Genomic DNA, 13,396 nt, shown 5'->3' on the forward strand with positions numbered 1-13,396 from the left:
TATTGGCTGTTTGCTGTTCCCCTACTCCACTCCACTATTTGACTGTTGTGCTGCATCAATCAATCAATCAATCAATCAATCAATCAATCAATCAATCAATCAATCAATCAGTGGCTGGCTCAGGTGCAGCTCTTTAACTTACCTAAAAGGGAGGGCGGAGAGAAGACAAGGAAGGTGAATGAGGTGTTCCAATGTGAAATGCCGGAAACACAGAAACACAGACGACACACAACAAGAGGTGGCAATCTATTCATTAATTGCATTTAATCAATGAGCTCATTATCACTCATGCATTGTCCAACAGGTGTTGAAATAATGGGATTAAAAGGGGAGATCCCTTCAGAAAGACAGAAACAATAGCAAAGACAAAAAACACTTTTGGAATCTGCTTTTAGTCAACACATAAGGAAAGGGTGCACCGGTCCTGGAAATACTGCAATACCAGGTCAATGCGTGGAGTGGACAGAGCAAGCTCTATTTCCATCTCCCTGTTCTAAAAATCCATTTAATATATGGTCCCCAGATAGGGGACGTATCAGATATTAAACTGATAAGAACAGATACTACACTTGATCTTAGCCAAAAGGCCGAGAAGCGATAACCCGAACGGGCCGCGCGTTGCCCGAGCCTGCCCGATACTGCTGTTCAGCCCTTGCAGCGATTCAGCCTACTTCTAGGCAATTCCATGGGGCCCTGCAGGCTCACACACTCACAGCTACACGGGAGGTGAATAAAGGCCGGAGAGGAAGCCAGACAGGATTTGCTTCTTTTGCTTGCACCACAATGCAGTGCTGAAAGAGGAGGAATCTACATAAAAACGCCTTCCTGGCAACGCCCAAATGCCCTGCTGCCATGCAGATAAACACTGGCAGCGGCAGCAAGTGCATGCCCACAGCCACCCCTTGTTCCTTCACACCTTGTATCAGCTGTAATCCAGTCCAGTCCAGTGCTGCCTGCTGAGCAGCACTGACCAACACTGCCTGGGCCCAGGCTTTTATCTCTGAGGCCCCATTATGATGTCAGAAAGCTGGCTCTGGAATCCTGAGGGCTCCACTATGACACGTGCAAAGTTCCGTCTGAACTTTATATAAGACGGTGAGGCTCAGTCAGTCACTCAGTGTTGCCTGAGAGGGCAACACTGCAACAGCCGGCCGCCAGGCTGTCTTTTTTTTGCACAGCTAGTTGCCTCCAGGAGGCCACAAGAGGGAGACAAGGGACTGCAAAATGGAAAATAGGCATCCACCAACTTTACAGACAACTTCTCCTTGCTCCTACAACCTCCATCCTTGCACAGTTTGTTATTCTTCTAGGTAACATAGTAACAAATCCAAATTGCTGCTCTCTTTGTAGGCAAGCAAGGCTTTGTTGCAACTGCAATTCTTACTTCTTCTTGAAATGTAGGGACGACAGTACATTCCATCACATCCATCTAGTGTACACAGGTAGGTCCATTGTGGCGGGCAGGCGAGCGGGCGGGCTGCTTTATTGGCTGTTTGCTGTTCCCCTACTCCACTCCACTATTTGACTGTTGTGCTGCATCAATCAATCAATCAATCAATCAATCAATCAATCAATCAATCAATCAATCAATCAATCAATCAGTGGCTGGCTCAGGTGCAGCTCTTTAACTTACCTAAAAGGGAGGGCGGAGAGAAGACAAGGAAGGTGAATGAGGTGTTCCAATGTGAAATGCCGGAAACACAGAAACACAGACGACACACAACAAGAGGTGGCAATCTATTCATTAATTGCATTTAATCAATGAGCTCATTATCACTCATGCATTGTCCAACAGGTGTTGAAATAATGGGATTAAAAGGGGAGATCCCTTCAGAAAGACAGAAACAATAGCAAAGACAAAAAACACTTTTGGAATCTGCTTTTAGTCAACACATAAGGAAAGGGTGCACCGGTCCTGGAAATACTGCAATACCAGGTCAATGCGTGGAGTGGACAGAGCAAGCTCTATTTCCATCTCCCTGTTCTAAAAATCCATTTAATATATGGTCCCCAGATAGGGGACGTATCAGATATTAAACTGATAAGAACAGATACTACACTTGATCTTAGCCAAAAGGCCGAGAAGCGATAACCCGAACGGGCCGCGCGTTGCCCGAGCCTGCCCGATACTGCTGTTCAGCCCTTGCAGCGATTCAGCCTACTTCTAGGCAATTCCATGGGGCCCTGCAGGCTCACACACTCACAGCTACACGGGAGGTGAATAAAGGCCGGAGAGGAAGCCAGACAGGATTTGCTTCTTTTGCTTGCACCACAATGCAGTGCTGAAAGAGGAGGAATCTACATAAAAACGCCTTCCTGGCAACGCCCAAATGCCCTGCTGCCATGCAGATAAACACTGGCAGCGGCAGCAAGTGCATGCCCACAGCCACCCCTTGTTCCTTCACACCTTGTATCAGCTGTAATCCAGTCCAGTCCAGTGCTGCCTGCTGAGCAGCACTGACCAACACTGCCTGGGCCCAGGCTTTTATCTCTGAGGCCCCATTATGATGTCAGAAAGCTGGCTCTGGAATCCTGAGGGCTCCACTATGACACGTGCAAAGTTCCGTCTGAACTTTATATAAGACGGTGAGGCTCAGTCAGTCACTCAGTGTTGCCTGAGAGGGCAACACTGCAACAGCCGGCCGCCAGGCTGTCTTTTTTTTGCACAGCTAGTTGCCTCCAGGAGGCCACAAGAGGGAGACAAGGGACTGCAAAATGGAAAATAGGCATCCACCAACTTTACAGACAACTTCTCCTTGCTCCTACAACCTCCATCCTTGCACAGTTTGTTATTCTTCTAGGTAACATAGTAACAAATCCAAATTGCTGCTCTCTTTGTAGGCAAGCAAGGCTTTGTTGCAACTGCAATTCTTACTTCTTCTTGAAATGTAGGGACGACAGTACATTCCATCACATCCATCTAGTGTACACAGGTAGGTCCATTGTGGCGGGCAGGCGAGCGGGCGGGCTGCTTTATTGGCTGTTTGCTGTTCCCCTACTCCACTCCACTATTTGACTGTTGTGCTGCATCAATCAATCAATCAATCAATCAATCAATCAATCAATCAATCAATCAATCAATCAGTGGCTGGCTCAGGTGCAGCTCTTTAACTTACCTAAAAGGGAGGGCGGAGAGAAGACAAGGAAGGTGAATGAGGTGTTCCAATGTGAAATGCCGGAAACACAGAAACACAGACGACACACAACAAGAGGTGGCAATCTATTCATTAATTGCATTTAATCAATGAGCTCATTATCACTCATGCATTGTCCAACAGGTGTTGAAATAATGGGATTAAAAGGGGAGATCCCTTCAGAAAGACAGAAACAATAGCAAAGACAAAAAACACTTTTGGAATCTGCTTTTAGTCAACACATAAGGAAAGGGTGCACCGGTCCTGGAAATACTGCAATACCAGGTCAATGCGTGGAGTGGACAGAGCAAGCTCTATTTCCATCTCCCTGTTCTAAAAATCCATTTAATATATGGTCCCCAGATAGGGGACGTATCAGATATTAAACTGATAAGAACAGATACTACACTTGATCTTAGCCAAAAGGCCGAGAAGCGATAACCCGAACGGGCCGCGCGTTGCCCGAGCCTGCCCGATACTGCTGTTCAGCCCTTGCAGCGATTCAGCCTACTTCTAGGCAATTCCATGGGGCCCTGCAGGCTCACACACTCACAGCTACACGGGAGGTGAATAAAGGCCGGAGAGGAAGCCAGACAGGATTTGCTTCTTTTGCTTGCACCACAATGCAGTGCTGAAAGAGGAGGAATCTACATAAAAACGCCTTCCTGGCAACGCCCAAATGCCCTGCTGCCATGCAGATAAACACTGGCAGCGGCAGCAAGTGCATGCCCACAGCCACCCCTTGTTCCTTCACACCTTGTATCAGCTGTAATCCAGTCCAGTCCAGTGCTGCCTGCTGAGCAGCACTGACCAACACTGCCTGGGCCCAGGCTTTTATCTCTGAGGCCCCATTATGATGTCAGAAAGCTGGCTCTGGAATCCTGAGGGCTCCACTATGACACGTGCAAAGTTCCGTCTGAACTTTATATAAGACGGTGAGGCTCAGTCAGTCACTCAGTGTTGCCTGAGAGGGCAACACTGCAACAGCCGGCCGCCAGGCTGTCTTTTTTTTGCACAGCTAGTTGCCTCCAGGAGGCCACAAGAGGGAGACAAGGGACTGCAAAATGGAAAATAGGCATCCACCAACTTTACAGACAACTTCTCCTTGCTCCTACAACCTCCATCCTTGCACAGTTTGTTATTCTTCTAGGTAACATAGTAACAAATCCAAATTGCTGCTCTCTTTGTAGGCAAGCAAGGCTTTGTTGCAACTGCAATTCTTACTTCTTCTTGAAATGTAGGGACGACAGTACATTCCATCACATCCATCTAGTGTACACAGGTAGGTCCATTGTGGCGGGCAGGCGAGCGGGCGGGCTGCTTTATTGGCTGTTTGCTGTTCCCCTACTCCACTCCACTATTTGACTGTTGTGCTGCATCAATCAATCAATCAATCAATCAATCAATCAATCAATCAATCAGTGGCTGGCTCAGGTGCAGCTCTTTAACTTACCTAAAAGGGAGGGCGGAGAGAAGACAAGGAAGGTGAATGAGGTGTTCCAATGTGAAATGCCGGAAACACAGAAACACAGACGACACACAACAAGAGGTGGCAATCTATTCATTAATTGCATTTAATCAATGAGCTCATTATCACTCATGCATTGTCCAACAGGTGTTGAAATAATGGGATTAAAAGGGGAGATCCCTTCAGAAAGACAGAAACAATAGCAAAGACAAAAAACACTTTTGGAATCTGCTTTTAGTCAACACATAAGGAAAGGGTGCACCGGTCCTGGAAATACTGCAATACCAGGTCAATGCGTGGAGTGGACAGAGCAAGCTCTATTTCCATCTCCCTGTTCTAAAAATCCATTTAATATATGGTCCCCAGATAGGGGACGTATCAGATATTAAACTGATAAGAACAGATACTACACTTGATCTTAGCCAAAAGGCCGAGAAGCGATAACCCGAACGGGCCGCGCGTTGCCCGAGCCTGCCCGATACTGCTGTTCAGCCCTTGCAGCGATTCAGCCTACTTCTAGGCAATTCCATGGGGCCCTGCAGGCTCACACACTCACAGCTACACGGGAGGTGAATAAAGGCCGGAGAGGAAGCCAGACAGGATTTGCTTCTTTTGCTTGCACCACAATGCAGTGCTGAAAGAGGAGGAATCTACATAAAAACGCCTTCCTGGCAACGCCCAAATGCCCTGCTGCCATGCAGATAAACACTGGCAGCGGCAGCAAGTGCATGCCCACAGCCACCCCTTGTTCCTTCACACCTTGTATCAGCTGTAATCCAGTCCAGTCCAGTGCTGCCTGCTGAGCAGCACTGACCAACACTGCCTGGGCCCAGGCTTTTATCTCTGAGGCCCCATTATGATGTCAGAAAGCTGGCTCTGGAATCCTGAGGGCTCCACTATGACACGTGCAAAGTTCCGTCTGAACTTTATATAAGACGGTGAGGCTCAGTCAGTCACTCAGTGTTGCCTGAGAGGGCAACACTGCAACAGCCGGCCGCCAGGCTGTCTTTTTTTTTGCACAGCTAGTTGCCTCCAGGAGGCCACAAGAGGGAGACAAGGGACTGCAAAATGGAAAATAGGCATCCACCAACTTTACAGACAACTTCTCCTTGCTCCTACAACCTCCATCCTTGCACAGTTTGTTATTCTTCTAGGTAACATAGTAACAAATCCAAATTGCTGCTCTCTTTGTAGGCAAGCAAGGCTTTGTTGCAACTGCAATTCTTACTTCTTCTTGAAATGTAGGGACGACAGTACATTCCATCACATCCATCTAGTGTACACAGGTAGGTCCATTGTGGCGGGCAGGCGAGCGGGCGGGCTGCTTTATTGGCTGTTTGCTGTTCCCCTACTCCACTATTTGACTGTTGTGCTGCATCAATCAATCAATCAATCAATCAATCAATCAATCAATCAATCAATCAATCAATCAATCAGTGGCTGGCTCAGGTGCAGCTCTTTAACTTACCTAAAAGGGAGGGCGGAGAGAAGACAAGGAAGGTGAATGAGGTGTTCCAATGTGAAATGCCGGAAACACAGAAACACAGACGACACACAACAAGAGGTGGCAATCTATTCATTAATTGCATTTAATCAATGAGCTCATTATCACTCATGCATTGTCCAACAGGTGTTGAAATAATGGGATTAAAAGGGGAGATCCCTTCAGAAAGACAGAAACAATAGCAAAGACAAAAAACACTTTTGGAATCTGCTTTTAGTCAACACATAAGGAAAGGGTGCTCCGGTCCTGGAAATACTGCAATACCAGGTCAATGCGTGGAGTGGACAGAGCAAGCTCTATTTCCATCTCCCTGTTCTAAAAATCCATTTAATATATGGTCCCCAGATAGGGGACGTATCAGATATTAAACTGATAAGAACAGATACTACACTTGATCTTAGCCAAAAGGCCGAGAAGCGATAACCCGAACGGGCCGCGCGTTGCCCGAGCCTGCCCGATACTGCTGTTCAGCCCTTGCAGCGATTCAGCCTACTTCTAGGCAATTCCATGGGGCCCTGCAGGCTCACACACTCACAGCTACACGGGAGGTGAATAAAGGCCGGAGAGGAAGCCAGACAGGATTTGCTTCTTTTGCTTGCACCACAATGCAGTGCTGAAAGAGGAGGAATCTACATAAAAACGCCTTCCTGGCAACGCCCAAATGCCCTGCTGCCATGCAGATAAACACTGGCAGCGGCAGCAAGTGCATGCCCACAGCCACCCCTTGTTCCTTCACACCTTGTATCAGCTGTAATCCAGTCCAGTCCAGTGCTGCCTGCTGAGCAGCACTGACCAACACTGCCTGGGCCCAGGCTTTTATCTCTGAGGCCCCATTATGATGTCAGAAAGCTGGCTCTGGAATCCTGAGGGCTCCACTATGACACGTGCAAAGTTCCGTCTGAACTTTATATAAGACGGTGAGGCTCAGTCAGTCACTCAGTGTTGCCTGAGAGGGCAACACTGCAACAGCCGGCCGCCAGGCTGTCTTTTTTTTGCACAGCTAGTTGCCTCCAGGAGGCCACAAGAGGGAGACAAGGGACTGCAAAATGGAAAATAGGCATCCACCAACTTTACAGACAACTTCTCCTTGCTCCTACAACCTCCATCCTTGCACAGTTTGTTATTCTTCTAGGTAACATAGTAACAAATCCAAATTGCTGCTCTCTTTGTAGGCAAGCAAGGCTTTGTTGCAACTGCAATTCTTACTTCTTCTTGAAATGTAGGGACGACAGTACATTCCATCACATCCATCTAGTGTACACAGGTAGGTCCATTGTGGCGGGCAGGCGAGCGGGCGGGCTGCTTTATTGGCTGTTTGCTGTTCCCCTACTCCACTCCACTATTTGACTGTTGTGCTGCATCAATCAATCAATCAATCAATCAATCAATCAATCAATCAATCAATCAGTGGCTGGCTCAGGTGCAGCTCTTTAACTTACCTAAAAGGGAGGGCGGAGAGAAGACAAGGAAGGTGAATGAGGTGTTCCAATGTGAAATGCCGGAAACACAGAAACACAGACGACACACAACAAGAGGTGGCAATCTATTCATTAATTGCATTTAATCAATGAGCTCATTATCACTCATGCATTGTCCAACAGGTGTTGAAATAATGGGATTAAAAGGGGAGATCCCTTCAGAAAGACAGAAACAATAGCAAAGACAAAAAACACTTTTGGAATCTGCTTTTAGTCAACACATAAGGAAAGGGTGCTCCGGTCCTGGAAATACTGCAATACCAGGTCAATGCGTGGAGTGGACAGAGCAAGCTCTATTTCCATCTCCCTGTTCTAAAAATCCATTTAATATATGGTCCCCAGATAGGGGACGTATCAGATATTAAACTGATAAGAACAGATACTACACTTGATCTTAGCCAAAAGGCCGAGAAGCGATAACCCGAACGGGCCGCGCGTTGCCCGAGCCTGCCCGATACTGCTGTTCAGCCCTTGCAGCGATTCAGCCTACTTCTAGGCAATTCCATGGGGCCCTGCAGGCTCACACACTCACAGCTACACGGGAGGTGAATAAAGGCCGGAGAGGAAGCCAGACAGGATTTGCTTCTTTTGCTTGCACCACAATGCAGTGCTGAAAGAGGAGGAATCTACATAAAAACGCCTTCCTGGCAACGCCCAAATGCCCTGCTGCCATGCAGATAAACACTGGCAGCGGCAGCAAGTGCATGCCCACAGCCACCCCTTGTTCCTTCACACCTTGTATCAGCTGTAATCCAGTCCAGTCCAGTGCTGCCTGCTGAGCAGCACTGACCAACACTGCCTGGGCCCAGGCTTTTATCTCTGAGGCCCCATTATGATGTCAGAAAGCTGGCTCTGGAATCCTGAGGGCTCCACTATGACACGTGCAAAGTTCCGTCTGAACTTTATATAAGACGGTGAGGCTCAGTCAGTCACTCAGTGTTGCCTGAGAGGGCAACACTGCAACAGCCGGCCGCCAGGCTGTCTTTTTTTTGCACAGCTAGTTGCCTCCAGGAGGCCACAAGAGGGAGACAAGGGACTGCAAAATGGAAAATAGGCATCCACCAACTTTACAGACAACTTCTCCTTGCTCCTACAACCTCCATCCTTGCACAGTTTGTTATTCTTCTAGGTAACATAGTAACAAATCCAAATTGCTGCTCTCTTTGTAGGCAAGCAAGGCTTTGTTGCAACTGCAATTCTTACTTCTTCTTGAAATGTAGGGACGACAGTACATTCCATCACATCCATCTAGTGTACACAGGTAGGTCCATTGTGGCGGGCAGGCGAGCGGGCGGGCTGCTTTATTGGCTGTTTGCTGTTCCCCTACTCCACTCCACTATTTGACTGTTGTGCTGCATCAATCAATCAATCAATCAATCAATCAATCAATCAATCAATCAATCAATCAATCAATCAATCAGTGGCTGGCTCAGGTGCAGCTCTTTAACTTACCTAAAAGGGAGGGCGGAGAGAAGACAAGGAAGGTGAATGAGGTGTTCCAATGTGAAATGCCGGAAACACAGAAACACAGACGACACACAACAAGAGGTGGCAATCTATTCATTAATTGCATTTAATCAATGAGCTCATTATCACTCATGCATTGTCCAACAGGTGTTGAAATAATGGGATTAAAAGGGGAGATCCCTTCAGAAAGACAGAAACAATAGCAAAGACAAAAAACACTTTTGGAATCTGCTTTTAGTCAACACATAAGGAAAGGGTGCACCGGTCCTGGAAATACTGCAATACCAGGTCAATGCGTGGAGTGGACAGAGCAAGCTCTATTTCCATCTCCCTGTTCTAAAAATCCATTTAATATATGGTCCCCAGATAGGGGACGTATCAGATATTAAACTGATAAGAACAGATACTACACTTGATCTTAGCCAAAAGGCCGAGAAGCGATAACCCGAACGGGCCGCGCGTTGCCCGAGCCTGCCCGATACTGCTGTTCAGCCCTTGCAGCGATTCAGCCTACTTCTAGGCAATTCCATGGGGCCCTGCAGGCTCACACACTCACAGCTACACGGGAGGTGAATAAAGGCCGGAGAGGAAGCCAGACAGGATTTGCTTCTTTTGCTTGCACCACAATGCAGTGCTGAAAGAGGAGGAATCTACATAAAAACGCCTTCCTGGCAACGCCCAAATGCCCTGCTGCCATGCAGATAAACACTGGCAGCGGCAGCAAGTGCATGCCCACAGCCACCCCTTGTTCCTTCACACCTTGTATCAGCTGTAATCCAGTCCAGTCCAGTGCTGCCTGCTGAGCAGCACTGACCAACACTGCCTGGGCCCAGGCTTTTATCTCTGAGGCCCCATTATGATGTCAGAAAGCTGGCTCTGGAATCCTGAGGGCTCCACTATGACACGTGCAAAGTTCCGTCTGAACTTTATATAAGACGGTGAGGCTCAGTCAGTCACTCAGTGTTGCCTGAGAGGGCAACACTGCAACAGCCGGCCGCCAGGCTGTCTTTTTTTTGCACAGCTAGTTGCCTCCAGGAGGCCACAAGAGGGAGACAAGGGACTGCAAAATGGAAAATAGGCATCCACCAACTTTACAGACAACTTCTCCTTGCTCCTACAACCTCCATCCTTGCACAGTTTGTTATTCTTCTAGGTAACATAGTAACAAATCCAAATTGCTGCTCTCTTTGTAGGCAAGCAAGGCTTTGTTGCAACTGCAATTCTTACTTCTTCTTGAAATGTAGGGACGACAGTACATTCCATCACATCCATCTAGTGTACACAGGTAGGTCCATTGTGGCGGGCAGGCGAGCGGGCGGGCTGCTTTATTGGCTGTTTGCTGTTCCCCTACTCCACTCCACTATTTGACTGTTGTGCTGCATCAATCAATCAATCAATCAATCAATCAATCAATCAATCAATCAATCAATCAATCAGTGGCTGGCTCAGGTGCAGCTCTTTAACTTACCTAAAAGGGAGGGCGGAGAGAAGACAAGGAAGGTGAATGAGGTGTTCCAATGTGAAATGCCGGAAACACAGAAACACAGACGACACACAACAAGAGGTGGCAATCTATTCATTAATTGCATTTAATCAATGAGCTCATTATCACTCATGCATTGTCCAACAGGTGTTGAAATAATGGGATTAAAAGGGGAGATCCCTTCAGAAAGACAGAAACAATAGCAAAGACAAAAAACACTTTTGGAATCTGCTTTTAGTCAACACATAAGGAAAGGGTGCACCGGTCCTGGAAATACTGCAATACCAGGTCAATGCGTGGAGTGGACAGAGCAAGCTCTATTTCCATCTCCCTGTTCTAAAAATCCATTTAATATATGGTCCCCAGATAGGGGACGTATCAGATATTAAACTGATAAGAACAGATACTACACTTGATCTTAGCCAAAAGGCCGAGAAGCGATAACCCGAACGGGCCGCGCGTTGCCCGAGCCTGCCCGATACTGCTGTTCAGCCCTTGCAGCGATTCAGCCTACTTCTAGGCAATTCCATGGGGCCCTGCAGGCTCACACACTCACAGCTACACGGGAGGTGAATAAAGGCCGGAGAGGAAGCCAGACAGGATTTGCTTCTTTTGCTTGCACCACAATGCAGTGCTGAAAGAGGAGGAATCTACATAAAAACGCCTTCCTGGCAACGCCCAAATGCCCTGCTGCCATGCAGATAAACACTGGCAGCGGCAGCAAGTGCATGCCCACAGCCACCCCTTGTTCCTTCACACCTTGTATCAGCTGTAATCCAGTCCAGTCCAGTGCTGCCTGCTGAGCAGCACTGACCAACACTGCCTGGGCCCAGGCTTTTATCTCTGAGGCCCCATTATGATGTCAGAAAGCTGGCTCTGGAATCCTGAGGGCTCCACTATGACACGTGCAAAGTTCCGTCTGAACTTTATATAATACGGTGAGGCTCAGTCAGTCACTCAGTGTTGCCTGAGAGGGCAACACTGCAACAGCCGGCCGCCAGGCTGTCTTTTTTTTGCACAGCTAGTTGCCTCCAGGAGGCCACAAGAGGGAGACAAGGGACTGCAAAATGGAAAATAGGCATCCACCAACTTTACAGACAACTTCTCCTTGCTCCTACAACCTCCATCCTTGCACAGTTTGTTATTCTTCTAGGTAACATAGTAACAAATCCAAATTGCTGCTCTCTTTGTAGGCAAGCAAGGCTTTGTTGCAACTGCAATTCTTACTTCTTCTTGAAATGTAGGGACGACAGTACATTCCATCACATCCATCTAGTGTACACAGGTAGGTCCATTGTGGCGGGCAGGCGAGCGGGCGGGCTGCTTTATTGGCTGTTTGCTGTTCCCCTACTCCACTCCACTATTTGACTGTTGTGCTGCATCAATCAATCAATCAATCAATCAATCAATCAATCAATCAATCAATCAATCAGTGGCTGGCTCAGGTGCAGCTCTTTAACTTACCTAAAAGGGAGGGCGGAGAGAAGACAAGGAAGGTGAATGAGGTGTTCCAATGTGAAATGCCGGAAACACAGAAACACAGACGACACACAACAAGAGGTGGCAATCTATTCATTAATTGCATTTAATCAATGAGCTCATTATCACTCATGCATTGTCCAACAGGTGTTGAAATAATGGGATTAAAAGGGGAGATCCCTTCAGAAAGACAGAAACAATAGCAAAGACAAAAAACACTTTTGGAATCTGCTTTTAGTCAACACATAAGGAAAGGGTGCACCGGTCCTGGAAATACTGCAATACCAGGTCAATGCGTGGAGTGGACAGAGCAAGCTCTATTTCCATCTCCCTGTTCTAAAAATCCATTTAATATATGGTCCCCAGATAGGGGACGTATCAGATATTAAACTGATAAGAACAGATACTACACTTGATCTTAGCCAAAAGGCCGAGAAGCGATAACCCGAACGGGCCGCGCGTTGCCCGAGCCTGCCCGATACTGCTGTTCAGCCCTTGCAGCGATTCAGCCTACTTCTAGGCAATTCCATGGGGCCCTGCAGGCTCACACACTCACAGCTACACGGGAGGTGAATAAAGGCCGGAGAGGAAGCCAGACAGGATTTGCTTCTTTTGCTTGCACCACAATGCAGTGCTGAAAGAGGAGGAATCTACATAAAAACGCCTTCCTGGCAACGCCCAAATGCCCTGCTGCCATGCAGATAAACACTGGCAGCGGCAGCAAGTGCATGCCCACAGCCACCCCTTGTTCCTTCACACCTTGTATCAGCTGTAATCCAGTCCAGTCCAGTGCTGCCTGCTGAGCAGCACTGACCAACACTGCCTGGGCCCAGGCTTTTATCTCTGAGGCCCCATTATGATGTCAGAAAGCTGGCTCTGGAATCCTGAGGGCTCCACTATGACACGTGCAAAGTTCCGTCTGAACTTTATATAAGACGGTGAGGCTCAGTCAGTCACTCAGTGTTGCCTGAGAGGGCAACACTGCAACAGCCGGCCGCCAGGCTGTCTTTTTTTTGCACAGCTAGTTGCCTCCAGGAGGCCACAAGAGGGAGACAAGGGACTGCAAAATGGAAAATAGGCATCCACCAACTTTACAGACAACTTCTCCTTGCTCCTACAACCTCCATCCTTGCACAGTTTGTTATTCTTCTAGGTAACATAGTAACAAATCCAAATTGCTGCTCTCTTTGTAGGCAAGCAAGGCTTTGTTGCAACTGCAATTCTTACTTCTTCTTGAAATGTAGGGACGACAGTACATTCCATCACATCCATCTAGTGTACACAGGTAGGTCCATTGTGGCGGGCAGGCGAGCGGGCGGGCTGCTTTATTGGCTGTTTGCTGTTCCCCTACTCCACTCCACTATTTGACTGTTGTGCTGCATC

At 47.7% G+C, this 13,396-nt stretch overlaps 9 non-coding genes across 9 annotated transcripts; all 9 read right to left on the reverse strand.

The window, feature by feature from the left end:
• Window positions 1-408: 408 nt before the first annotated feature.
• Window positions 409-599, reverse strand: LOC142725313 (U2 spliceosomal RNA). Its single transcript, XR_012876416.1, has one exon. It is a non-coding gene; the product is annotated as a U2 spliceosomal RNA (small nuclear RNA).
• Window positions 600-1,899: 1,300 nt separating this feature from the next.
• LOC142725387 (U2 spliceosomal RNA) lies at window positions 1,900-2,090 on the reverse strand. Its single transcript, XR_012876483.1, has one exon. It is a non-coding gene; the product is annotated as a U2 spliceosomal RNA (small nuclear RNA).
• A 1,292-nt stretch (window positions 2,091-3,382) lies between these two features.
• On the reverse strand, window positions 3,383-3,573 carry LOC142725399 (U2 spliceosomal RNA). The gene has a single exon (XR_012876494.1). It is a non-coding gene; the product is annotated as a U2 spliceosomal RNA (small nuclear RNA).
• Window positions 3,574-4,853: 1,280 nt separating this feature from the next.
• On the reverse strand, window positions 4,854-5,044 carry LOC142725411 (U2 spliceosomal RNA). The gene has a single exon (XR_012876505.1). It is a non-coding gene; the product is annotated as a U2 spliceosomal RNA (small nuclear RNA).
• A 1,292-nt stretch (window positions 5,045-6,336) lies between these two features.
• Window positions 6,337-6,527, reverse strand: LOC142725371 (U2 spliceosomal RNA). The gene has a single exon (XR_012876469.1). It is a non-coding gene; the product is annotated as a U2 spliceosomal RNA (small nuclear RNA).
• A 1,284-nt stretch (window positions 6,528-7,811) lies between these two features.
• On the reverse strand, window positions 7,812-8,002 carry LOC142725373 (U2 spliceosomal RNA). Its single transcript, XR_012876470.1, has one exon. It is a non-coding gene; the product is annotated as a U2 spliceosomal RNA (small nuclear RNA).
• A 1,300-nt stretch (window positions 8,003-9,302) lies between these two features.
• On the reverse strand, window positions 9,303-9,493 carry LOC142725423 (U2 spliceosomal RNA). Its single transcript, XR_012876516.1, has one exon. It is a non-coding gene; the product is annotated as a U2 spliceosomal RNA (small nuclear RNA).
• Window positions 9,494-10,785: 1,292 nt separating this feature from the next.
• LOC142725320 (U2 spliceosomal RNA) lies at window positions 10,786-10,976 on the reverse strand. The gene has a single exon (XR_012876422.1). It is a non-coding gene; the product is annotated as a U2 spliceosomal RNA (small nuclear RNA).
• Window positions 10,977-12,264: 1,288 nt separating this feature from the next.
• Window positions 12,265-12,455, reverse strand: LOC142725332 (U2 spliceosomal RNA). The gene has a single exon (XR_012876433.1). It is a non-coding gene; the product is annotated as a U2 spliceosomal RNA (small nuclear RNA).
• Between the last annotated feature and the right edge of the window lie 941 nt (window positions 12,456-13,396).

Source organism: Rhinoderma darwinii, unplaced genomic scaffold (assembly GCF_050947455.1).
Source record: "Rhinoderma darwinii isolate aRhiDar2 unplaced genomic scaffold, aRhiDar2.hap1 Scaffold_595, whole genome shotgun sequence".
NCBI classification, from domain to species: Eukaryota; Metazoa; Chordata; class Amphibia; order Anura; family Rhinodermatidae; genus Rhinoderma; species Rhinoderma darwinii.